This window comes from Pieris napi, chromosome 2 (assembly GCF_905475465.1).
Source record: "Pieris napi chromosome 2, ilPieNapi1.2, whole genome shotgun sequence".
NCBI classification, from domain to species: Eukaryota; Metazoa; Arthropoda; class Insecta; order Lepidoptera; family Pieridae; genus Pieris; species Pieris napi.
In genome coordinates, this window is record NC_062235.1 from 6,572,488 (window position 1) to 6,598,243 (window position 25,756).

General features: G+C 32.8%; 1 protein-coding gene across 2 annotated transcripts in view; it reads left to right on the forward strand.

Annotated features, from left to right (window-relative positions):
• The window catches only part of LOC125063072 (TWiK family of potassium channels protein 9-like), a 212,087-nt gene that overhangs the window by 120,219 nt on the left and 66,112 nt on the right, over window positions 1-25,756 (forward strand). Inside the window, exon 4 of one of the 2 annotated variants that reach the window (XM_047669309.1) lies at window positions 14,489-14,559. The exons of the other annotated variant lie outside the window; for it this stretch is intronic. The gene's annotated coding sequence lies outside the window, so the exon portion shown is untranslated. The remainder of the gene's footprint in view (window positions 1-14,488; window positions 14,560-25,756) is intronic. 2 annotated transcript variants of the gene reach the window in all.

The window sequence follows — 25,756 nt, forward strand, 5'->3', positions numbered from 1 at the left end:
GGTTCGTTAGTGCTCAGGCGCTAATTTAAGATTTAAGTTGTCGCCTGGTAGATAGTACCTGTAATCTTTCGTTAACCTATAAACATACGAGTATATTGCAGACTTGAAGATTCCTAAACCTATCGCTGAAATCAGGGCAAGCCAAATAAAATAGTTTAAAACCACCACATGGATGTTGATTATTTGTTAAGTTTAGAATCAAAATAAGAATAAGAATAATTTTTATTTTCTCCCAAAAACAATAAGATAACAATTGAATTGAAAAGGTATTGGGAGACTGGTTTCCAAACTAGGCAAGAACCTGTGATATGGATAACCAATCGTCACAGTTACTATCTAATATATAAAATTCTCGTGTCACAATGTTCGTTCCCATACTCTTCCGAAACGGCTCGACCGATTCTTATGAAATGTTTTGTTTTACTATCTATATTTCAAACCCTTAATTGATAACGGGTATTTTTTATGATACAATATAAAAAATGCCTACATAACAACAAACCTTAATTTTCCCTACTCTACGATCAACCCCTATTTTTATGATAGTTATTTTTATTGAACTAAAACAATGTATCTTAGAAATAATATACATGGCGAAACAACGTTTGTCGGGTCAGCTAGTATCAACATAAAAACTGTATTAATGTCAGTTGACATTTAAATTAAATTACTGACAAGCACTTCATAAAGCTGCACCTTGTAAAGCTAAAAATACCTCCGCGTTAAAGCTCAGTGATTTTAATTTCGTAATTAAAATAGCGGTAGAACTTGTTTACAACGTCAGCTTAAAACATGTAAATAGAATGCTGAAAGTAATTTAATTTCTCTATGATGTCCGCTCTTTCCATTAAAGGCCTACGGGCTACTTTCCCATTCTCTAATTTCCAATTGAAATACTGCAAGATGCTTTTCATAAACGTACGTAATTAATGAAAAACAGATTTAAACTAGTATTAGAATACATATTTGTCAGAGATTAGGTTACGATAGAACACGGTGTAATTTGTTTGATTACAATGGCAACACCACGCAATATCATAGACATCTTACATGTTGTAAAGTGTCAATGTGTCAATTGTCAAAGTCAGTTTGTCAGTAGTGACTAGTGTGTAGAATTGGTCGTGATGCCTTGAGTTGCTTTTCGATCGGCGCCTGCGCCGGACGTGCGCACTAACTGTGTTTAAATATTAAGTAATAATGTCGGACGACGGTAGTGATACCAACTTTGTAATTATTAATTGCGTCGAATAAGCGACATATATTATTTTGTTTTATTAAAACAATGGCGTTACAATCTTGGGTCTGGGTCTCAAATCTGATACTCGCTCCGATTTTGGATCTCGTGGTTGGACTTTTTTTACGATGTATTCCATGTTATAATAAATAATTATTAAATGTGCATATACATGAATGAATCTGTTGGTGCACATCGGAGCTTCGTGCTAAGTACTGCGCACTACATCAGGGTTCAGATTTGCGCGACTAGCTAAACACTAATGAGATGTTATAATAAATTACCACTAAAATAGTATGCAAAGGAATTCCATGATTTAATAGAAAGTAATAAATCGTTGTAATACTGAACGTATTACCGCTATCATTGTTTAGTGGGCAAGCGCTTGAGGAGCTTAGGTTCAAATCAATGATATACTCCATGTTCCGTATCTGTAAACTAAGATATATAATATAACTAAGTATTATCTCAAATACAATATATCGGGGCAATGTCGCTGGTGACTGCTTCTATTATTATTACATGTCACAGAGCTCGGAACTTTTCAATGTCTAATCAGTTTATAACCTTTAATACTTGTTTATTTAATTTGCGCATATTACTAGATCTACAAATTAACGACTATTTCATAGTATATAGTTATGGTATTTCCATAGTCGTTCTTATTAAAAGGAATTTATTATATCTATCGAAGCAATGGCGTCACTGTCACCTGTCACTTTCATTATCACAGAGCTCATAAATTAACTACATCAAAGTCAATTTAATTCAAAACCGTTAATACAGTTGTTTATTTGATTGACAATATATAAATTAACGACTATTTAATGGTCGATAATAATAATAATTCTATAGTCATTATCATTATTAAATGTAATTTATCATAACTTTAGTCATTTCAAAATTAAACTCAATAAATATTAAATTAATCATTTGACACTCCTTCCCACGCCTGCCGTTTGACACTGTAGTCGATTCGAGTTCGGTTATGGAACGAGTACTCGAATTGTCACGTAATATCACAAATTCGGGTTGCTATAAACTAGTTGGTGCGGCGCTCGGTTCGATAGAGCGGTCGAACCCAACAGAAGCTTTTAAAAAGTAGACTGTAATGTCGAAGTTAAACGGCTGATGCCAACGAACTAATTTATGACGTCAGTTAACGTTGACGTCATTATCTTCAATTATTAGTTAGTAGTCTTTGCATTCCTGTCGTTAGACGACAATATTCCTATCGCTCATTGTCAGTTCCTTCCTTTTTCTACGCGTAATCCTTGATCTTCCTGCACACTTTTAGGTGCTGCCCTCGTTCCTTGTTCCTGTGACTTCTCGCCCTCAATGTATGCTTCTCTTCCCCGTCATATATTTGATGTATAAGATGATCAATTAATTTCTTTCAAGTTTTATATTGCTTTGAACTCTAGTGAACTATAAAAACGTCTATACTATGTCTTTGTATAAAATATACATGTAACGGTTGCCTATAGGCCAACTATGCCTCCTCTACTTATTGCCGTTATATTAATCTCAGTCGTGTAGTACGCAGAGTATGAATCTACGATGTTGTCGCACGCCTCCCACCGATGGCCGATGGCATCCGCGCTGATACTATTTTATTTTAATCCACATGCGTCAGTCCCGCCAAATTGGTTAATTCTGGGCCTCACCAGGTAAAATACTTATTCTTTAAGTTGTATCAGACTAGCTTAGACGGTCATTGTCATAGTCTATGTAATTTTTTTATATAACAGGGGGCCAATGGGGACGAGGCTCACTTGATGTTAAGTGATACCGCCGCCCATGCTCAATACTCTGAGGGCTCACAAGTGCGTTGCCAGCTCTTTACGATTTGGTAAGCTTTTTTTTAAGCACCCAGGAAGTCAAATTAGTTTCGAAATACTTCAGTTGGTAGCTGATTCCAGGTAGTGCAACAGTAATTGATTAGCTCGACTTAAATCTATTGAAACAATTATTAATTTGGATTATTAATAAAAGATGTAACTTCCATCCTAGTCCCAAATCATGTTTAGTAAATGAGTTAGTTCTATCTCTAATACGTTAAATATTCAATCTCTATATGTGAACATTAATAAAGAATTAGACACACTAGAGACGCAACTAATTTTCATTAGGAACTTTTGGTAATCTAGCTTTAGTGCGAAACAGCATCGGTGCGTTCCATTCGGGACACTGAATTATTTATCGCTTTGCAAGTGGAATTCTATACATTCTATTCCCATAAGATTTACACGGTTTATTTTTAAATAAGACCAATACTTTATACTTTTATGTACTTTTATTAACGTATCAGCAATAACACGTCAAAGTTAATTGACTTTTTGGCTTGGTGTATATGGCTAAATTTTCATTATGTAGTTAAATGATGTGGAACTAAGCTGTGATAGTTGGCTATAGACAAAACAAAATCCGTTATTGTAGAATTTAACAAAAAACCACATAGTAGACACTTGAAGTGTCGGCCACAAAGTTTATTAATTAACGGCCGGCTGAACTCTGAAAGGCGACATAATTTATCAAGTCTCTCCTTCGCTGTATAATGTTCATTTCATCTATAAAAAGATATTTAAAAATGTTTAGAAGAGCATACCTAAAAATAAAAACACATTACATATTATATAACTGTCTCTTGACTCTTGCGATTATTTAATCAATTATGAGAGAGATAAAAGTATACCATTCAAAGGTAAAGATTTGCAATACATTATAAAAAAAGTATTTAAATAAATGGATTTTCTCAAGAGCTTTGGGTTTTCAGAGGGCTGAAGATTTTTGCAATATTAGATTTATGGAAAACGGGGGTAAAACGGTGCGCAAGATAGCGTCAACTTGATGTCGGCGGCAGAGCTTTAATCCCTCAACCTATTCTATATGTTTGTTTACAATTTATATCTATCTGCAAAGTTTATTAAGGAAATTGGTTAAGGTTTTTGGTCGTAAATGATGAGCCTTTTTTGATTATTAGAAGTACTTATACCATATTAACTTTTACTGAAATAAAATGGGTTCTAATATAATTATATGATAACATACGAATTGTTATAAATGTAATAATAATAAACTGTCCGATTATTTCACAGGATTTAGTATAACGCTATTAAAATGTTACATAAGGTTATGTAATTTTACCTCTTGTAATTCTACCCGGTCAACTTTAGAAATAGTAAACTTTTGAATTTTGGATATATGATAAAAGTTACCATAGACATAATTGTAGGCACAGCGATTTGCTACAAAATGTGTCATTACAAATTTTATGTACGATGGATAGTTTAGGAGATATAGCCAAAAACGTGCTTTTTGCACCCCTTTATCCAAGATGGTGGCCGGGGGAAAAGCACGCCAACCCCACAAACTTGAGGTAAAGCTTGTATTGACCCCCCCCTACATATTCCATAAATAAAATTGCGTGCTTATCATTATTATGTCAAATCAAAGTGTAACTAACATATAGCACAGATTATGCCACAATATTTCTACTTTTACTATCTTATAATGGCAAAAAATAAGAAAACTTTCGGTCCGACGTCACACACTGAAGACTCCAACATCAAAGCAGATGGCGTGTCACCTTACATTATTTAAGTTATATATATATATATTTGTTAATAATTAAAAGTGCAAACCAAATGTTTAGCAATTATCGCACACTTGAAGCTAAAATGAGCCCTTTAGTTTTTCCCACATTTATAAATTGTAATATTCTCGTTTTAGATAAAGTCCAATAGGTCAACTACACTTACATTCTTTATAGATAACATAAGTGTCACTTAGTCACTTTTCAATGAGTCAAGTTAGTTTTTTGTTAGTCTAGCGTCGCAACCCCACTTCCCCTTATATGTTAGTTATAAGCTCAAGTTCTAAACGATTAAAGCCAGTTCACACCCAGCTTCCAGCAAAGAGTTTCATTTATTTGAACATCCCTCCATCAACCGCCACCGAACTTAACTCACGTATGTAGTCAAAAAATATTTTTGAATGATCATAGGAAAGAAAATGTCTGTGACATAATTCAGAAATGTATGTTTCAAAATTTATAAACGATTTATTAAAATCTGTAGTCATTTTTCTCGTTAAACAAAGAAAAATATAATGTTTTTATATTTTTGGACCATTAATTAATGCTTGTTAACAAAATTTTGTCATAATTTACGCGACCACAAATCCTGCTACGAAAACTTTGTTAATTTCAACAAGTTTAGCTCTTGGGGGTTATTAGGAGGGCGTGAGCACTCAACACAGGAATTACACTAGATTTTAATCAATCGTGAATAACAAGAATAGTTATGAAGTTTGTCATTACATATTCTGTAACATATTATAAGTATATTAGCTGCATAGTTGTGGTAATCTTAATATGTTTCTTAATGACTATTGACAAAATTTAATTCGGTTGAATAAAAAAAAAAATTACTTTGGAAAAATTTTTTACAATTCAAAAAGCAATAGTTTTTATATAATATCGACTCGTTACAATATACCTTTAGAGATATATTATTGAAAAAATTTCATGAGAAATCTTAATCATATCTTCTATTGATTCTTTTTAATTATTGGATTCTTTATTTTAGACCTGGGTTGTTTGATCGAAGAGGATTGAGGGATCATGTCGTGTGTAATTGGATTGTCGCCGTTGACCAACCACAATCAACACAAAGTTTTTACTTTGTACAACGGTAATTTAGCACATTTTATTTACAATTTATATACGCAGTAACCACGTATAGCAATAGATGCAGACATTCCTCTTTTTGCCTCTGATGATGTCACATATTCTTTTGGTTTAGGATAAAACCATACATAAATAAATATGTCCTGTATAGAGGTTACTTTTGGCTGGCATTTTCCTTCCTCCACAATTTTTAAAATCGTTTAAAGAATATTGGCTTTGGTTTTTAAGTTCTGATCTGGAACTATGCCAATTTTCTAAGTCAAGAAACAGCAGAACAGCAGTACTAAGCCCTTTTGATAGCACGCTGTTCTTGTATTGAATCGATTTTTACATCATTAGTCAAACATAAGTAAGCCTATACAAATAAAGAAATAATTAAATGTTTTACATTACTACCTATTAATACTAGTTAAGTATCGGTAGACATAACAATTACTGAACAGCAGTTCGTCTTACTTATGTAGACTTTTTTTCAGGAGGCTCGATGTTAAGTGATACCGCCCATGGACACTCACAGTGCCCTGCAAGTGCGTAGCAAACATAATAAAACAAACATCTGGTAACATGTGAGTACAAATAGTAAATATTTGTATCAATTATCAGGAGCGGGCGGGACTTGGTCGGCACGTAGAAAACCCATTTGTGATCAAGCCACGTGAGCATTGTGCCTAAGATTGTTTCCCCTAATGATTTTCTTCTACAAAGGCCACGACAGTACTTTTCATATGAACAACAGATTATATAACATACAGTACTTTTCATATGATAACAGATTGTATTGTCTTTTGTTCACGCGAGTACACATTTTAATTCAACTTCTTTAACACATAGAATTTATTCCACAATTCACATAACCAGACGAAAAAGACTTCCACATCAATATGTTTGTATACTAGAATTTAAGTGAGGAATAGACTTAAAAAACATACTGAAATATTAAAAAAAAAAATACGTGTGGCACTCGGGGACTGCCGCGGTAAAGGTATTGCATAGCATTTTTTAAACTTATGCAATATAATTATTAATTTATTTTTTGCAGTTTTTTTTTCTTTGATATTAATTCATGTTTTTTCTTTGATATTAATCAATCTACCACTCTACAAGACTCAGACTAACACGCCTATCCGATTACGCTAAACCGATGTGAGACGCAGTATGCGTTCTGTCCCGCTCTAACGCGTATTGCCCGGACCTATATTACGTCATCGTGTGTTAGGTTTATTTCGTTACGGAATTTCTTGATTCGGTCGCCGCGCTCAAAGCCCGCGATAAAATCTATGCAATAGCTTAAAATGTATTATATGTGATAGAAGTGGATAAATCCACAAGAAGCCTTTGAAATGAAAAATTAACATTACAGTGAAATTCAGGAAGTCGCTGTGAAAGACCATGTTAGATAAGACTGTCAGTATGGTGAATTTATATCTTTACTACAAGTTAACTCTTAGTAAGCGGTTCTAAGTATAACTGCAAAAGTGAATTAAAAACTCAACAAGGGCACAGAGGCCAAAAATAATTTTGTCCAAATCAAATTCCCTTTTACTCTGAAGTGACACGCAATGGATTTTATTATAAGCTGACCCACGTCACTGTGTCACTTTGCTCTTGAAATAAAATTACAGAATAAAATGCTTACCGATTTTCCACCCTGATTTGAGTACTGAATTTTAGTATTTGAATTTCTACAGATTGATTTAGGATTTTATTGTTTTTAAAATTTTATTAGGTACAGTTCATTCTAGAAGCTTTATGAGAAGATCCACATATTTAACATTTATGATTCTCTCTGATAACTTAACACTTTGTCATTAAACATTCCTCGTAAATTAGTTAAATGTATAGATAGCCGACTGGTTTTTAAAAGAAAAGTTGTGGTGAAAACGTGTCTTTTCTCGTTATTTTATTTGATATGTTCATATTTTTATTGATCCTTTTTTATCTATCTCTCGTAAAATAAAATATAATTATTTTTTCGTAAAATGAGATCATCTGAAAATTCTTATTAGAATCGAACCCGGCTACGCACCATGTATGTTAATTGTTAACTCCACGCTACGAGGCACGTTCTCAGAACATAAAATACCAACATAATACTAGTTCAATATATAATGGACATTATTTATTAGAAAAACGTTATGAAATAAAGAAAAAAATTGATTTTAGTCACAAAGGGTTATTTATTGAATGTCACTAAAACACTCCAAGGAAAATATCCTATTTCCTCCCTCTTATGACAATCTAAGCAAACAATATTGCTTCTTTCATAATGCCATTCCCATGATGTGTATATTATGAATGTATGATTGTAATATATTTTTACGTTAAATAAAAATAAACTTTTACGAGGTTATTGTTTTAATGCCACTATTTAGTTTTTGTTAAAATTCGGCCTATGTATGCTATAAATAAATATAATACACATTGTATTGGAGTGACAACTCACGTTAGTGTTGCTAGCCACCCATTTCCTCCGAGAGATTTTTTAGGCAGAATTATATTAGTATTAATTACTATAGTAAGTTTGAGGTATAATGAAATTTCATTTAAGGTGCTGGAAATTGGTTCTTCGCGAAGTTTCTGTACGTGACAAGTATCATAATGGAATGAGATATTTTGAAGGTTTTCGATATGTTACTGTCGCCGCACACGGGCCACACGCCACAGCCACAAACGCCGCCACGAGAAGCTAGAAGCGGCTACAAAGGTAGCTGAAGCGCGCGACAGCCACTTGTGGTCGGTGGTCGACACTTGCGGTCGGTGGCTGCTACTTTTTTTAACCCTTGCCTGCAGTATCATAATGGACTCTGACGAAGAAGGTTTAATTGCGCTACTTTTGATATAAAGACGTCGTCGTAGAAGGCGAAACCATAGTTATTGGATACACAGAAAGACATTAAATATCCCCTCACCACGACAGGTCGGTAAACGACAACCATTGAACTATACATGATGAAGCATTTGGCCTCAGTGAAAATATGATGAGGCCATATTCTGGAAAATATTTGGACTTAGACAAAAAAGTTTTCAATTATAGGTTAAGCCGTGCCAGGCGTTGCATTGAGTGTACCTTTAGCGTACTAGCAAACAAATGGAGAATATTACATCGCCTATTAAACACTTCTGTTCATTTCTCAGAAGAAATTGTGAAATCTTGTTGCATTTTGCACAACTTTATTCACAAAAGGGATGGTTTCAATTTTCGTCACACTTTGAAAATAGTGGGACTCGAAAATATACAAAATACAGGCTGGCCAGTAACACGAGATTTCTTCCCAGGCCTTCACTTTTTCTCCTCTATTACTAAAACTATCACTTTTTGAATCCCAAATCGCAGGACGGGATTGTATCTCTGATATAAATAATTCTATATCCATATTTATCTACCTATATGAAACACAGACTACGTGCGTGCGTTACCGTCGACTTCAGGTTAACTGAGGTAAGGGAGAGAGGGGCGCGGAATCGCGCGAGTGGCGTGTGGCGGCTTTTTGTGTCGGCGTTTAGTGGCCGGTGCGAGCCACAAGAAGCAAGCTGCGACGATTTGTAGCGTGTGGCCGCCACCGGCGCCAACCGTGTGCGGCGAGTCCATAAAATGTATGAAAATTACAGGAAATATGCCAGTGGCGGCGTTTTGTGGTTGTGGCCGGTGGCCCATGTGCGGGGACCCTAAAAGACGATATTTAGCCAACTAGAGGAAAACGGAAAAACTCTGTATTCTGTTTTATTTTGTACAGGTATAAAAGCCTTATAAGCCTCCAATTTGGGGGGTCATAAGAAGGTATATTTCTACGTGTACTTGTGTTAGTAGTGAGAGAGGCCTAAGACTCGCCGGTTTCGTTACACGCTTCTTACATTATATGAGTGGTAATTGAAACAATATAAATGTATGGGCCTTGTTCACTGTAACTTCCAATAGTAGTGACAGCAACCGAGCCTGTTGTTCTTGTATGCAAGTTCGATGTAGTTCTCTCATCCGTGGCGCTGATATCGTAACCTTGGGATTGTGTTGTACAAAATTGGGTTCGGAATCGCTGCCTGTATGGCTAATGGAAGTTACAGAGTGAGCTCAGGGGCTAACCCTGGTTAAATAAAATGACTTGCCTTTTCGTCTTTTTATTCAGTCGGTGCTTATGTAGTTATTAATATATAAACTTATTAGTTGCAACGTGAACCCTATGGCATATACTATAAAGTGCACTTATACGACATAGTTAACGTCAGTGCTTATGAATTAAAGCATCCTAGGGTTGGCAGATTACTAAAAATTTATATTATTACTTTATTATATAAATTAATAGTTTTCAAATTAGTTTAAGTCGACAGTCTATTCAAATCAGTCTACACAAATTTTATTTATAAGCTGTCATTGATTGTCATCTCCATTAATTTGTCATTAGCTATTGTTATTGTATCATCCGGATCCGATAGGACATGTCAGGACCTTCTACGAGCCTTTTTGTTGGAAACCGGTAATAATTGATCCTTTTACGCACCAACGGTTTGGGATGATGTTTAGCCTTGTCGAAGTGGCGTGTGGACACCAACTTTATCCATTGGGCTATGGTAGGGAGCTCCAGGTCGTGTGGGAGATCGACGTCCCTCACGTAAAAGGGGCACCTGTAGAGACGAGAGAGGACAAAAGAGGCCTTCTTGCGAACGGCGGCTATGTGCATACGGAAGTTTTTTTATGATCCTTCCTAACGTAGCTTATATATATATATGTGACGATCAAAAACTATAGGCCGAAGGTTTGACGTGGACTGACGAGGGTTCCAGTGTTCTATAAAATATCATATTTGACTGTCGTTTTCATATTATTTTTATTGAAAAGATGGTGACTTACATTCGCATTAATAGTTCAAGATTTCGTTGTTTCAATGTCGTTCTCAAATATTTACGTTAAAATTAACCATAAGAGTAATATATTTTGACAATTTTCGTACGAGTCAACCCTATTTACAAGATCTTCGGGAATTCTCGATGCATTAATTAATGAAGTTCATTTATCAACTACTTTGGCTGCCGTCAAACTTGTTTGTGGTCTAACGAACTGGTTAAAATTTCCTTGCATAATTTTTATTCGGAAGTTTTTCGCGCAATAAATTTTTATGGAGGTTTAATTTGTTGTACTTACGCTGTTAGAATTGCCGCGGTGTTTGAGATAATTTTACGTTCCAATTTATCTTTGCGGAAAGAAAAATATTAATTTAAATTTATTTCCTTTGAGTACTTAGATGCTTTCATTCCAAAATGGTGTTTTCAGTATCATTGATTCATTGGACTATTTTCTGATTGAGAATTTTAGTTTTTAATAGACACGACTTCGTCTGTTTGTACTGCGGATAATTCTAGAAAATACAATATATAATGGGCGGCTTTATCGCTATTAAACGATATTATATAGGAATTTCTAGTACTTACGGAAAAAATGGAAGTGCACTTAAGTGTTGCGAATAAATAAAAAATTATAGGTATTTAACTTAATTTAACTGTTACCTAGTTTTATGTGTCCGGAAAATTATATGTTAATACATATTGGTATTACAGAAAATACACATATTGGTAATACAAAAAGGTATTATAAAACAACAGATAAAAATATATATTGATTCTACTTTTGGCATTTACAAAAATATATTTTTTGGGTTTATATGAATAAGGAAATAAAGATGCAAATATAGCATTCGCAAAAATATAAAAAGGAGTATTTGAGGCTGCTAGTATCTTTATAAGACTGTACAGATTTACAATTAATTAGTAGTAATTGTAATAATGACTAAGATACCCAAAGCTAATGCCATTGCGGTTGCTTGTCCAAAACTTGGCGACCCACTAACCATTAAATTGATTAAGCGGGCTATAATGGTCTTTGATACATCTTGTATTAAATGCAAGATATTCGGTATATATGCCGCCTTAGGATATTCTGTGCTTTATTGGCCTAGTGGCTTGTTGACGGCATACGGCTGTTATAGGTTAGTTGCCGTTTAAAAAAAACAAATGAACGAAACAGATACAGAAATCTGAGGCCCAAATCTGAATAGGTTGTAGCGACACTGTTTTTTATATCGTCCTAGACGAAGTATCTTTTAAAACTTGATTATTGCAAGCATTTACTAGAATAAACATTGGTCCGACGTGTACGTGTGGAATTTAAAACAAAAAATGAGACTGGTGCGTTTCGCTTTATTGAGACAAATGGAAAACGCATGTCTGTGATTGGTCTGATGTTAATTAATCACAATTAAACGAAACATGCAGATACATCTTCCGTTTCACTTTTTTTTTTTTAAAGACAATTCACACCAATTGACCCATGCTAAGCTGGTGAAGCTTGTGTTATGGGTACTAGGCAACGGATATACATACATATTATAGATAGATAGACATATAAATACATATTTAACCACCCAAGACCTAAGCACAACACCAAATGCTCATCACATCGATGTTCGTCTCAGCCGGGGATCGAACCCGGGACCCATGGCTTCGCAGTCAGGGGTACTAACCACAAGACCAATGAGTCGTCATTATCTGTTTCCATCACAAAGAGATGTTTAGGTAAATATGTGAGGTACGTTGTTAAGGCCTCCACAAACATTCGAGTAATTCCAATCGTAATGAGTACTAGAATTTAATTTGGTTCCTACTTACATTATGTAATGGTATCACAAAAATTATGCTCTTTCTAACATTCCAATCGTTCTATCACAAACATATTGGGGGTATTTGAGAAAACGCGAAGATAACATACATTCAATTTACGAGATATTCTAAATTCAAATATGACATTATGTTTTCTACTGTAACAAATTTATGGCCAGAATTAAACAGATTATGTAGAGATTTTATATGTACAAATTAATATAATTATCATAAGAAGAAATCTAAAATAGACTTACATCTATATATGTGAATATTCATCGATGTTAGTAAACAGTTCAAAAACTAGTTTATATTAATTTGAATTTGGGGTTAAGAAACTTAACTCGATTTGTTTGTTTATTATTAAATGTTGGATAACTTTTGGGTTAACCAAGTAAATATTTTGCGTCCCATACTCGTATTGATTCTTATTCTACTCTTGTATAAAAGACTCAAAATTATGTGCGAATTCATAAAACGAGAAAAATGTCTTAAATAATTAACATTAGATATACAAAAGTAATGTTGGCTATGAAATACATTATAAACTTAATGCATATCTTATAAGTTGGACGCATGGACCCCGGCAAATTAATCAAGTTTTTATAGACAGAATGGTATAAAAAAAAAATCATAACACGAATTTCAATTTTTAAATTTATCGTTTAGACTAAGCTTTGAAAATAAAAATAAGCTGGTTTATCTAAACTCCTATTAAAGAATTCAGTTTTAATTCTAAATTTAAAAAGTTTTCAACCAAAGTTTCTCAAGTTTATAAGACAGCCAATGAATAGAGTAGTTCGAATTTAAGATGCAGTAAATACTGAATCAATGTGTGTGTTAAGATTTGAAGCCTGATAGCAATTGGCACGTACAGAATTTCCTTTAAACGCTTTTGGAATAAGGTAATTTTAGATTACTCGTAGTAAAATAGGTTAGTTAACTGAAGATAAACTAGAGGAATTCCTATTTGTCGGTCATGGGATAGACAGTTTATATTATGTATATGTCAGAGCAATGGCGCTATTGTCAACTGACACTGTCATTATGTCACAGAGCTCATAAATGAAAACGTCAAAGTCAAATCCAAAACTGTTAATACTTTTATTAATAAGTATAATATATAATAGAACTAGAGTCTGGCTAATGAAAAAAGATAATTGAATTATTTGAAAACTTTCGGATGGCAACACAGAATGTCATTGAATTTCTTCGGTTAGTATGACTTAGTGTCTTGATACTTCATGCAATAACTCATTTTTATATCTATTATATATTTTTTCCGAATAGGTCTAAACTTTGTTTTATTGATTTTTTGGATTCTGATTTTGATTATTCCGAATAAAGTTGTGTTTTGTAATAAATATAGTTTTAGTTTTCCATGAAATGCTAGTCATTTTAAGTATCAATAGTAAAATACTAAATACGTATAGTATTTAATTTCATAGAAATACAGTTACTATCAATGTAAAAAATAATATCAAGTATCAAGTAAGTTTCATCCACAAAATATATCAAACTTCTAGGGATACCATACCAATTTTTTTGAATTTTCCGCGCTTTTTTGTTGTCTTCTTTCATTAGCCAGACTCTATTTAGTTCTTATAAAATATAATAGCTTCTTTATTGAATGTACCTATCTATCTTTATTAAAAGTACTATCTATCTTTATTGAAATCTCATTCTCTTATGACTATTCACAGACTATATAGTCATGACTATAGAGTCAACACGGAAATTAATCACTCATCAGTAGGTGACATTAACATGTCCTATATATTTCAGAGTTGTTGAACTTAGTCGTAGATTAGACCTGCTACTATTTAACCCTTGTGTTGTACAAATTTTGCCTACACCAACTGATTGATTGATGAGGTTTGTTTGAGGCTCCTTTGTGACCCAAAACTTTTTGTTGACAGGACACTGCGGGTTCAGTTACAAACGAAACTTGAGAATTCCAGAATTGCTCTAGGTCTAGACTCGAAGTTTGGTAAGTTAAAGGTGTCAACTAATTAAAACGTTTATTTTTATGGATAATCTCTTGTGTTGAGAATGCAATGTATAGTTTTCATAGGTAAATATACTATCTGTTATACTTTATTTTTATATTTGCTTATATCTAACTAGCGGACCGGACAGACGTTGTCCTGCGTGATATTTCAAGCGATTAGGATATTAAACAAAGTATGAAAATACCGACTGCAACGCCATCTGCCGGGCTGATTTGTGATTCTAAACCAGTCCCAGATCCCCTTGAACACACACAAAAAATTTCATCAAAATCGGTCCAGTCGTTTGAGAGAAGTCACTGACTTACACACTCACAGAAGAATTATATATATAAAGATTTAGATTTTTTTAATTCTATGACCTGTTGAATGAAAGTGCCGATTAGTCATGATTAAATAAAATATATCTAATGTACCTCTTATTAATACATTTAATGGTTTTACACAGGTTTTATAATGTGATGTAGTTGTTTCTAAAACTTTTTTCATTATACTTTTCAATCTGGAAAAATTGTTTTACCCTTAAGAGTAAGTTACAAATAATTAAATAATTTTTGATTTTTGATCGATTATATTCAATTGAAGATTTTATACCTTTGTTTGAACTTGAACAATCAGAATTATTAAGTTTAATCAGTATTATTCGATTGATATGAAAATTTCAATTGGCAATCGCGATACGGCCCAAATCAAATAATTATTTGTACAACTTTTATACAGTAAATACGAAACTTTGGTATATTTAAGTAATATCAATCTTACAAAGCGTAGAATACAAATGAATCAATATTTTGAGTTATTAGAGTTATAGTTAATTTATTGAAGGAATTTCAATTTAAAATTTTCTTTTATTCCTATCTGGCACTGTCTGGTAGGTCTGAAACGGTTTCGCATTTACCTCGTGATGGAATAATTCGTCATCATGTGTACTATGATGGTGATAGATCTTACAAGAAAAGTTTAAATTAACATTTGTTATGTTGGTTATTTTCACATTATGATATTATGAAAATACAATATTTTTACAAATCGACTATTACGGGATCAACACTTACTGAAAGAACATCAAACATTTTGTAATAATAATTGTTAATATTGATAATAGACAAACAATTTGGTTTTGTCTCAATCACATTAAGTAAGTAAAAAAACTAGAGGCGCTACAACCTTTGGTCATTTGCCATTTTTCATACGCCTCAGATTCCTTTATTTGTTTGCTATTTATATATTATTTTATAGATATTTATAAGTACGTATACATTATGTTTTTTTAATGTTATAATCTTAATTGATTAAAATAACAATAATATTAAGAAAGAATAATTTTCGATTCATCTTTTCGTTTGACCAACCAAAATCAAACAATAGGCGTCAACGCTTTGTATTTGCCTGACCCTGCAAACACTTCTTTAAGCGCGCTCATCCAAAAATCAATTCAACCAACTTATGCAGTAGCAGATTTCTGGTACAGTCGGTGCTCGCCTGAAATACCTTTATTACATAATTCATGAACATTAGTCCTCATGGAGGTAACATAAGACGCTCAAATAAATAACCCCTACGTCCCAAGAGGCAAAATGGCCGCCGCCGTAGCACTAATAAAATTATAAGACGTATCTGATATCAAATTATTGAGATTGCCAGTTATACACGAAATTATATTACGCGATACTACGAGTAATTGGTTTTTGTTCTCAACTGTGTAATTATTTTGAAAGCAAATGTAAATACATTAATAATTAAAATAACCTAACATATATTGTTGCTAACATATAATATTAAGTGTAATTTACGATAGACAATAAAATTCTTCTAATAAAACATTAATGGAAACTCCTTGGTGACACAAACTTCGTGTAATTGACAGTTGACCTGCTTAGTGTAATAAATATTATAACATGCACGAGCAATTTACTCAAACTAAAAGCTTAGAGCATTTTTTAAATTAATTTTCTTAATTTAAATATTTTGTACATTTTGCAGGATTGAAAATGCACATGGTCTATTTAATATTATGTATGGTTGATAGACCGTATAATAAAAAATGGAATTAATTAATTAAAGAATATAAGTAAAAGACGAAAAATATGAAATCATAGCTTTTTATGCATATTGGATCCTAATACGCATAAGCTTCATGCACACTTAAACAAGAACTTTTATACGAAAATATCAAAGTTATATATTTTGTTTATTCAGTATTAAAACAATATTATTAAAACTTGTGCATTTTCACGTTGCACACGTACGTAGCATCGCATTTACAAATAATATGTGAACAAAGTTTGTGTTGTTTTAACAGCTTCGCCAAAACGACACACATAACGACGTATCACAATTTGGCAACACAATATATATTTTAAATTATAATATAAATTGCTACTTGTTTGTTACGCTTTCAGGATTTAACAAATTTTGATAAACTGTAAACAAGTAGTTATTATAAGAAAACTCTTATCTAAAACTATGAATAAACCAGTAGTAATGACAGTAATCCGCTAACATTAACTATATTCTTGTTATTATTAATGCATTTCAGAAAAAATGATAAATCTATGGTACTAATACTACCACTATTTACAACCACTACTTCATTTGTCTTAATTAATATTGTTAAACTGATTAAACTGAGTTAAACGAATGTACGTTAACTAGCTGCTGTATTATGTTACTAGCTGGCCTGGCGAACATCGTACCGCCTAACAGTCGATTCTTTATTTTTTTTAAATATTTATTCTGCTATTCGGGACACCGGTCTAGCTAGTAAGATAAAAAAAGAAAGTTGTCTTATCAAGTAATACATTATGTCAAAAAATAAAAATTCACCTTCCCGGAACCCCTCCACTAACACTTGAACTTTATAATATGGTATTAAAGTTCAAATTGACTTAAGTATTATTACGAATATTTTGTATGGGAATATAGAAAAGTTTTGTTTTTAGACTTTTTCACTCAATTTTTTTAATTTTTCTCTCCGTAAGAACCATCCTCGTACTTCAAGGAATATTATTTAAAAAAATCAGACAAATCGGTTAAGCCGTTTTCATGTTATGTCGTGACAACGGAAAAGGGTTTCATTTTTATATATAAGATAGATAGATGACATTGACGTCTTTCGTGTTAGCGTCATTAACAGCAGTGTTGTTATACCATACCAAAAGGAGTTAAAAAAAGACTAACTTAAAATAATGTTCACGTAGCCTCAGGCCAGCGGTGAAAAGAACACATACTATTCGGTCTACCATGAGCTTAAGTACTTGGCTATACCTACTCGTAATTTCGAATACGAAAATTCATGACATAACGACGAAAATCCGGTTTCTTTTATTTCACTGTGTCAAAAAATTCAAAGCTTTATTATAATTTTACTGTGTTTTATTTCTCTTTGAGACGTGGCCATGTAAATTCTGTATTGCTGCGACAACTCGCCGAATTTAATATGAAAATTAGTTGCTAGTTTCCGTGTAACTTTGTATATTACCTTTCATGGTCTCAGCTTATTAATAGTAAGTATTATCAGGAAGTATTAGACCATACGAGTGATTCAGGCAACATCAATATGAACTTAAGTATTTATAGACTAGAGCCCACTAGAGCCCCGATGCTGCAGTAGCTGATTACTACTGACTAGATATAACATAAACCATTTATTAAATTGAACTTTGTTCTAACAAATTTTAAAAACATATTTAGATTTTATTCGTAAAAAATAATTGTTTGGTTACAATTTCTAACCAGAGTAGTGAGGAATACATTAAAAGACGGCTTTAAAAACGTCTTTTGTTTGATATCACTTGCATAATGGTTATGTTAGTAGATGTTAAAATTAATAGAATCGCATCGATTCTTATAAATGGTGTTTTTTATATCAAGGTCACAACATATATGAAGTTTCAGATCTATCTAGAAAGTGAATATTATTTTTAGAACGTGACATATAATTGAATTGGAATTTCGCACGTTTTCGTTTTCCAATTAACCGGAAATCCAATTATGGGTATAACATCCGATAAAAGTTTATCGGCTCTCACCTCCGAACTGTCAAATACTTCGCGCCTGAGTTTTTAATGAATTTATGTGTCGTGTAATGTTATTAATTTCGAAATATTCTGGTGTAAGTTAAGCTGCTGTTGACATACAGTAATATTAATGAAAAATGCTCAAAACTAATTAAACGACAAAGGCATCGATAGAGCGAATGTTTCGATACTTAATAACCGAATTTAAGACGCTCCAATTTAGTTGGCATAACTCTGCAATGTAGCATAAGGCAGATCCACCAACGGCGAGAAACGACTAACTATCGGCTATTTTCTCCCTCAAGAAACGTACAATAGATATACATACAGTGTAAACAAAAGAAATGCATATATAAATAGTTGATCGCTGACTGTTCTTTTCGCAATGTTCATATTTCCGGCGAGGACTCGCTCCACTAGTTCGTCTATTGCTATTAAAAAGTATTATAATATATAATATTTAATTTGGACGTTTAGTATTATAGTCCATTTGAATGTATTTAAAAGTTTTACGTATATACGTTAGTCAGTTTTAGTTAGTAAGCTTTGAAGTTACGATTTCCTTTCCTGATACTAATTACTTTAAACCTGTGCAACTGACCCATGTTTTAAGCTTAAACCTATACAATCGTTAAACATAAATAAAATTATCGAATTGATTTACTATAATTCTGAGTGAATTCAAGTCAAGTCATTATTGGAGTTCCCAACAATTTAATATTTCAATATGTATATGTATGTAGGTACCTACACAAGGAAATAGGTTAAAAAAGAGGTTGAGACACGCGCGCACGGGCAATTCCTTTGTTCAAGTTTGAAGTTATACAGTTTAGGTAAAGTCAGTAAGTGAATTATAGTAAATCAAGTCATTATTGGAGTGTTTAATTTCCTACCCTAAGAACTAGATCAACTAGCCAACAATTTATTATTACAATATGTTTATGTATGTAGGTACATATACTTAATATATTTCGTAAAGATTGTATAATTTAATTGCTCCTATGTTATAAGCAGTCATTAGTTAGTTATTTGGCTACGGCCTTCAGTATAATTCCGTACAGTCAAATTTCTCAACTGGTTCAAAGCGCTGCATAACGAATATCTTACATTGTAATACCCTCGGTTAAATACTCTAACTTTGCAGTTAACATTTAACTAGTTGCCACGACTTATTATAACTTGTAGGTGCAATTTCGACGTCTTAACTGGATAAATATGGGCTGAACTGGAGCAGTAACTTAACCTTTTTATGCCAAGTTTTAGTGTTGCCAAGACACATACGATGTGAAAATTTTATTTAATTATTTAAACAAACGTGAGATAAAATATAGCGTTTATTGCTGTTTACTCTATGGCTCTTTAGTTAATGTACCCTTCAGATGATGTGACCCCCTGATTCCGGAAGTCACCAAGATTCCTTCTGAGGAGGTTTAAGTGAGTATTCCTCACCCCAGTTTTGGATATATATATTATACACTGTATATACTCCCATAAACAGCGGATGCAGTTTAAGTATTCATTATAATTAATAACATGATAATTACTCAAAAACATTTGGATAATGCAAACTCCCGCAGAATTAATCCGTTAAAATTTTAGTTCCATTCCAATTGTAGGATTTTTATACGTGCCGAAACTAGGTTAGAGTGTATGAAAGAGGCTGTATATTAATGACTTTGGAGGCCTGGTATGAAAGCGTGGGTTTATATATTTTTGCTAGTTTACTTTGAGCTGAAAATTAGCTGCTATTACTTATGTATTATAAAACCGTTACCAGTGATAGGGTCCATAACCATGCCTGACTAAAGTAATTTTCAATAGTCGATGGTTCATCCGACTCAGTTTATAACTTATAAGAAAAACCTTCAGTTTATAATAAGGCCATTATTACTGACCTATTTATTAAATTGTTTTCCATATTTGTCAGTAAATCTTTTTGTAAATGATAAATTCCTGTTTGTCGAAGACAAGTTCTTAATATAATATTGGTATGAACAACTGAACAACTTAACATAATATTTGTAATAATATACTCCATTATCGTAGGTATGTACATATAAGGGTGCGTACAGACTATGTAACATATTATATAACTTGTGTTTTATAACACGTCCACATTATGTAACCTTGTCATTCAACATTATAACATAAAACAATACTTATAATAACAATGCAATATAACAATGTTATATAACCATTTTAAATAACAAAAGAAAAACAAAAAAACGTAGGTGCTGGGTTCGTCCTAGCATACATATCAATAACATGTTATTATAACATGTTTCATAACATTCAGTGTCCACATTATCTGAAACATGTTGTATAGCAATGTTGTATAACATGTTATGTTATATAGTCTGTACGCACCTTTAGTGATGTGTTTAGTGTAAGTATATAATTATCAACATTAAGGCAAAGCCCCAGTATTTGAAAATTGATAAATACAGTTTGCCGTGTATTTGGTGCATTCTCTAAGGAAGGAATATATTTCAGATCTAAGAGATAATTGTTTGCATCAAAACCATATTTGGAAGCTTTATACGCGCTGGCGAAACTACAGTATTCATAGTCATCAAGCGCATATTCAGAATGAAAGCGTTAAATCTTACAATTTTAGATTTGACACAAGAAATGCGAGAACTTATTTTGAGAATAAAGAAAATACCCTTAAAAAGAATTATAATTATATTTAATAATTTTAAGCACATAAGATAATAATGTGCTTAACATTATTATCTTATGTGCTTTTCTTCTTACATAGGCCATTGTATTCTGTTTTTTCTAAAATAAAAAATTCAATCATCTTCCTACTTAGTCATCTCTTTTTATTTTTCTTCCTTTTAGATTCTAAAAGTTTTTACTAAGATACTAAGTCCATTAAATTATTTACATAAATAGACTAAATCTAGACTTTCGAGATCTCGCTGTATATAAAAATCCCTAACGGCAGTTATTAACGCGTGCAGCAACATTGTGTATGGTTTATGGTTGTGCAAAGACAGAAATATAAACATAGGACATTTAAATAAAACACTATTTTGACCGGATTGAAGTTATGTATTATTATAAATTTACAACTATTTAACATAATTTTAAATTTATCCGACGTTTCGCGTGCTTTACAGCGTGCGTGGTCACGGTGACTGAAGACAAAAGATGTTGAATGTCAAAAATTATCACAGCTGCAGAGAAAGTTGCATTATCTGTATTTATTTCCCCGGAGTTGGTATCGACTAAAAGATGGAGGGTTTTGCCAAAAATGGCAAAGACAATACTATGTGCAACATAGGACATATTAATAAAAATAAAGGTGACACGGAAGTGATACTTTGTAAACATGAGCTATCGAGCGAGTAATGGAATCGGGCTCCCATCAAACTTAGCACCATTCGATATTGAATTCGCGAAGAAAAATCGGCGCCGCTTTATCTTTTGATTCAGCCTGTGTTTCGGAAACAGGAAAACATTTGGCAGCTTTCAGATTTCACAGGCTTATGTTGGAAGAAGAATTTTATTTGAGGTCTTTGGAGATTGCAGGTTCTTTGGTGCAATGAGACGTTTTTAAAATAGGAAATTGTTTTTACAAATATCAGTGTGCGGTCTTGTATGAATTACCTTTTTAATTTATGACACTAAAGAAGGCTAACTAAAGGCCTGTTTTCACTTTGATTAGTACGAGTGCAAGTGATTAGCAACTGACATTGATTAGTGCAGGTGTGTTGTGCAAGTAGTGTCCAATTATTGTTTAGTGGCTCTGTTAAGTAATAGGCCGGGAGATAATTACACAAAATAGTGGGTCATTTGTACCAGTATGGCGGTTTTTCATGGGTCATTTGTACCAGTATAGCGGTTTTTCAGGGGCATGCGTATTAACAAAAACTAAGCTTTGAAATAAATAGGAGATACAACTAGAAAAAAAAGGTATTTCTAGTATTTATACAACTTCGGTAAATCGAGGAGCTTATTGCTAATAGCTTGAAACTCTTGGGAAAATTCCAGCCCGAGTAATATCTTGAGACTGTTAAATCACCAATGCAGGGGCTACTAATAAATCAGCAAGAAGTCAAGCGGATAATCATTCTACGCCGGTCGGTATAAATCAAGGTGCGGCTGCTCCTTGCTAACCTCAGTCGGTCATTGATCATCGACCTAGCACATACTAATAGCTTATCAAAACTTTTTCATTCGTCCTGCAAAATTAATTGAGACGCCCACACGTTCGTTCATTTATAATCTATATTTTTTAAAGATCCAATTTTATTCAGTGACATAAATAATTGTATGTGGAATTTGTATGAAAATAGAACAACTATTCACGCTTATCAAAGCCCATATAAAGTATATCATATATCATGTTTTGTGAGAACTAATTAAGTAGTCTTTTAATATAAAATGAAATACTTGCCACGCTGAAACATCTTTTGTAGTCACGACTTGGTAGCAAGTACTAGGCTCATAAAGACAATGGATTAAATGTCAGTAAATAAGGTCATCCTTTGTTGCGGCATATAATATACAGAGTACAGACTACAATCACCAATTCGCATAAGAAACACTTGCTTAATACCCCAACTGTTTCATTAGGTAAATAGAATTTAGGTACAGATCCCAATCAATACTTTATTCTTCCTTTTCTTGAAATGTTAAACAAACTGTTCTATTCGATTTCATACATTTCGATTAATATTTAGGCTGTGACTGTCATAATTCTGTTATTAACCAGGAGTTATACAGACAGCCACTTATATTCCCCATGTTTCTGTACGTATCTGAAACGTGGACCTTGCGAGATGTGGAAAAGCAGGAAATAGACGCTCTGGAAATGTGGTGCTGGAGGAGAATGCTAGGGGTTTCGTGGACCAAGTTTCGTACAAACGTCTCGATACTTCAAGAACTCGGTATTAAGCGTCTGTTTTCAACAGTACAATCTCGCCTTCTTAAAACGTATCTCGGCGTGGTGATCAGTCCATAGAGCGCCTTGTCGTCCAGGGGAAGGTGGAAGGCACTAGACCGCGCGGAAGATCACTTACGCGTTGGACTGACCAAATCAAGTCTGCCGTAGGAGATTCACTCAATCAGTGCAGCAGATAACCTCTAATAGGCAACGATGGCGAAACATCGTGAAGCGTATCACATCTGCCCCTTCTATTACCACTACTTCATAGCGATCACGACCGCTCTGTCAAGAGTGCACCTGATAGGAAGAATACAGACAGCACTCTCTTAGCATTTTAATTAGGCATTAATATTCTATGTTATATCGTGTGTTTCTTGAGATTTTTTATATCTTTAATATATGAGTATCAAAAATAAATAAATATAATTTTTAATAATACTTTCACGATAGAACGTTCTTGTTCAATGTAATTATTATGTGTAAGGCAATATTCACAGAAATTCATGACGCTACACTGCTACGTGGTGCTACGAAATTCTATGAAGCATAACAACGTCTACAATACTAATGTGGCCATACAGAGCTATTCATTCACTTACTAGAACTTGCATTATATTGTATACTGAAAAAGAGTAAAGTCATATCGAAGTTAAGATCGTTAAAGCAATAGCAAGGTTTTATTGGTTTTACGATTTGTATATCTGTTTCTTTGATATTTTTGAAGTTAGTAAGTAAAATTAACAGAATTGCTACGGCATAATTTAAAAACAACATTCAAATAATAATAGAATTTATGTTACACTTAATGTAAGAGAATAATAATAAATATTTAATAATTTAATTTTTCAAATGTAAACTGAACTTTATTGACTATAATGACTTCTTTTCCAGTCTTTGATTACTTAATTGTAATTTATTATTTGCATGCAATCAAAAACTATTTTTATTAATGCCAAAGAAGTATAACTTCTTACGCGCGTACATAAGAACACGCACCTTTTTTTCTTTGAAGACTTGTTGCACTGTCACTATAAAAAGGCTGACATTAAGTGATCAAGATTTTGTGCCTTAGCCATCGAATATGAATTAAAAAATAGTAATTAATTGTGCTTTAGTCAGAAAACTCCATTGTAAGACAGCTATGGTTTGAATGTACGACCATAGATCTAAAAGTCTCGCTTCTAGCTAGCATTGCTCTGTCTTAATTGTGTTTATAGTATAAATCATTTACTTAACAGAAACATAAGTACAATAAAATGACTCAAACACTATGAAAATCAAGTTAAATATTGATTCTTTTTCCGCCCTAAACAATAAGCAAAATAGTCGAGTGTATTTGAAATGGCGTTAGCATTTATTTGTGAATGAATGATTACATGAATATATTGTGTACGAAAAAATATCGGGAATAGTAATATTGATTGTGACAAGCAAATGTTTTTCAGAACTAAATGCCTAGATAAATGTTACAAATCGGTTTCCATTATACGTTTTGTACTATTAGTCGTAAATATTTTACATATAACATTTTATAAAATTTATTTATTATGCATAGTTTTTTATATGATACAACTGAGAACAGCTGTCATTTAACAAATCATTCCGTCGCCAGTACAATTATCTTAGGAACGAAGGCTCCAACATAATGTGAATGTCGAAACTACTCAACTTCTTGACACCACGAGCATGGTGAGAAATTTAAAAACCATTTAAATTAGTGGCAGTGCACGTTAGTGTTAAGTGCTAAATAGTGGTAAATGCACAAAAATAAAACATTGCTTCTTCTACTAAAAAATACTGTTATTCGACATTTTATTATGTTATGTAGATATAAATCACTTGTAATTCTTAAGTTAGAATATATCTAATGTCATTTGATGACTCAGGGTGGACACTTTTTATAAAAACAAATATTTCGAATTGACTACACATGAAAAGGCTTGTCCCACCAAATTTGTTTAGAGAATTCAACTCATAGACGTAAAGAAGTTCATTCAAATTAATATTTATTAGTGAGAACAATTATTTAGTCAGGCGCGAATTAAAACAAAGGCCACACTGCCTGCTATTTCAATCAATTTAGTCCCAAGCGTAAACATTTCAAAAGACAATATTTACACTTCGACAGTTCACAACATATCTATCAGCTATTGTTTAACTATTGTGTCTGTGCCAGTGAGCTATAATGTGGGTTAGTTCACAAACAAGGTATTCGTTTCAAATTTCTCGTCAACCTCTTTGATTTGTATTTCATGGATATTT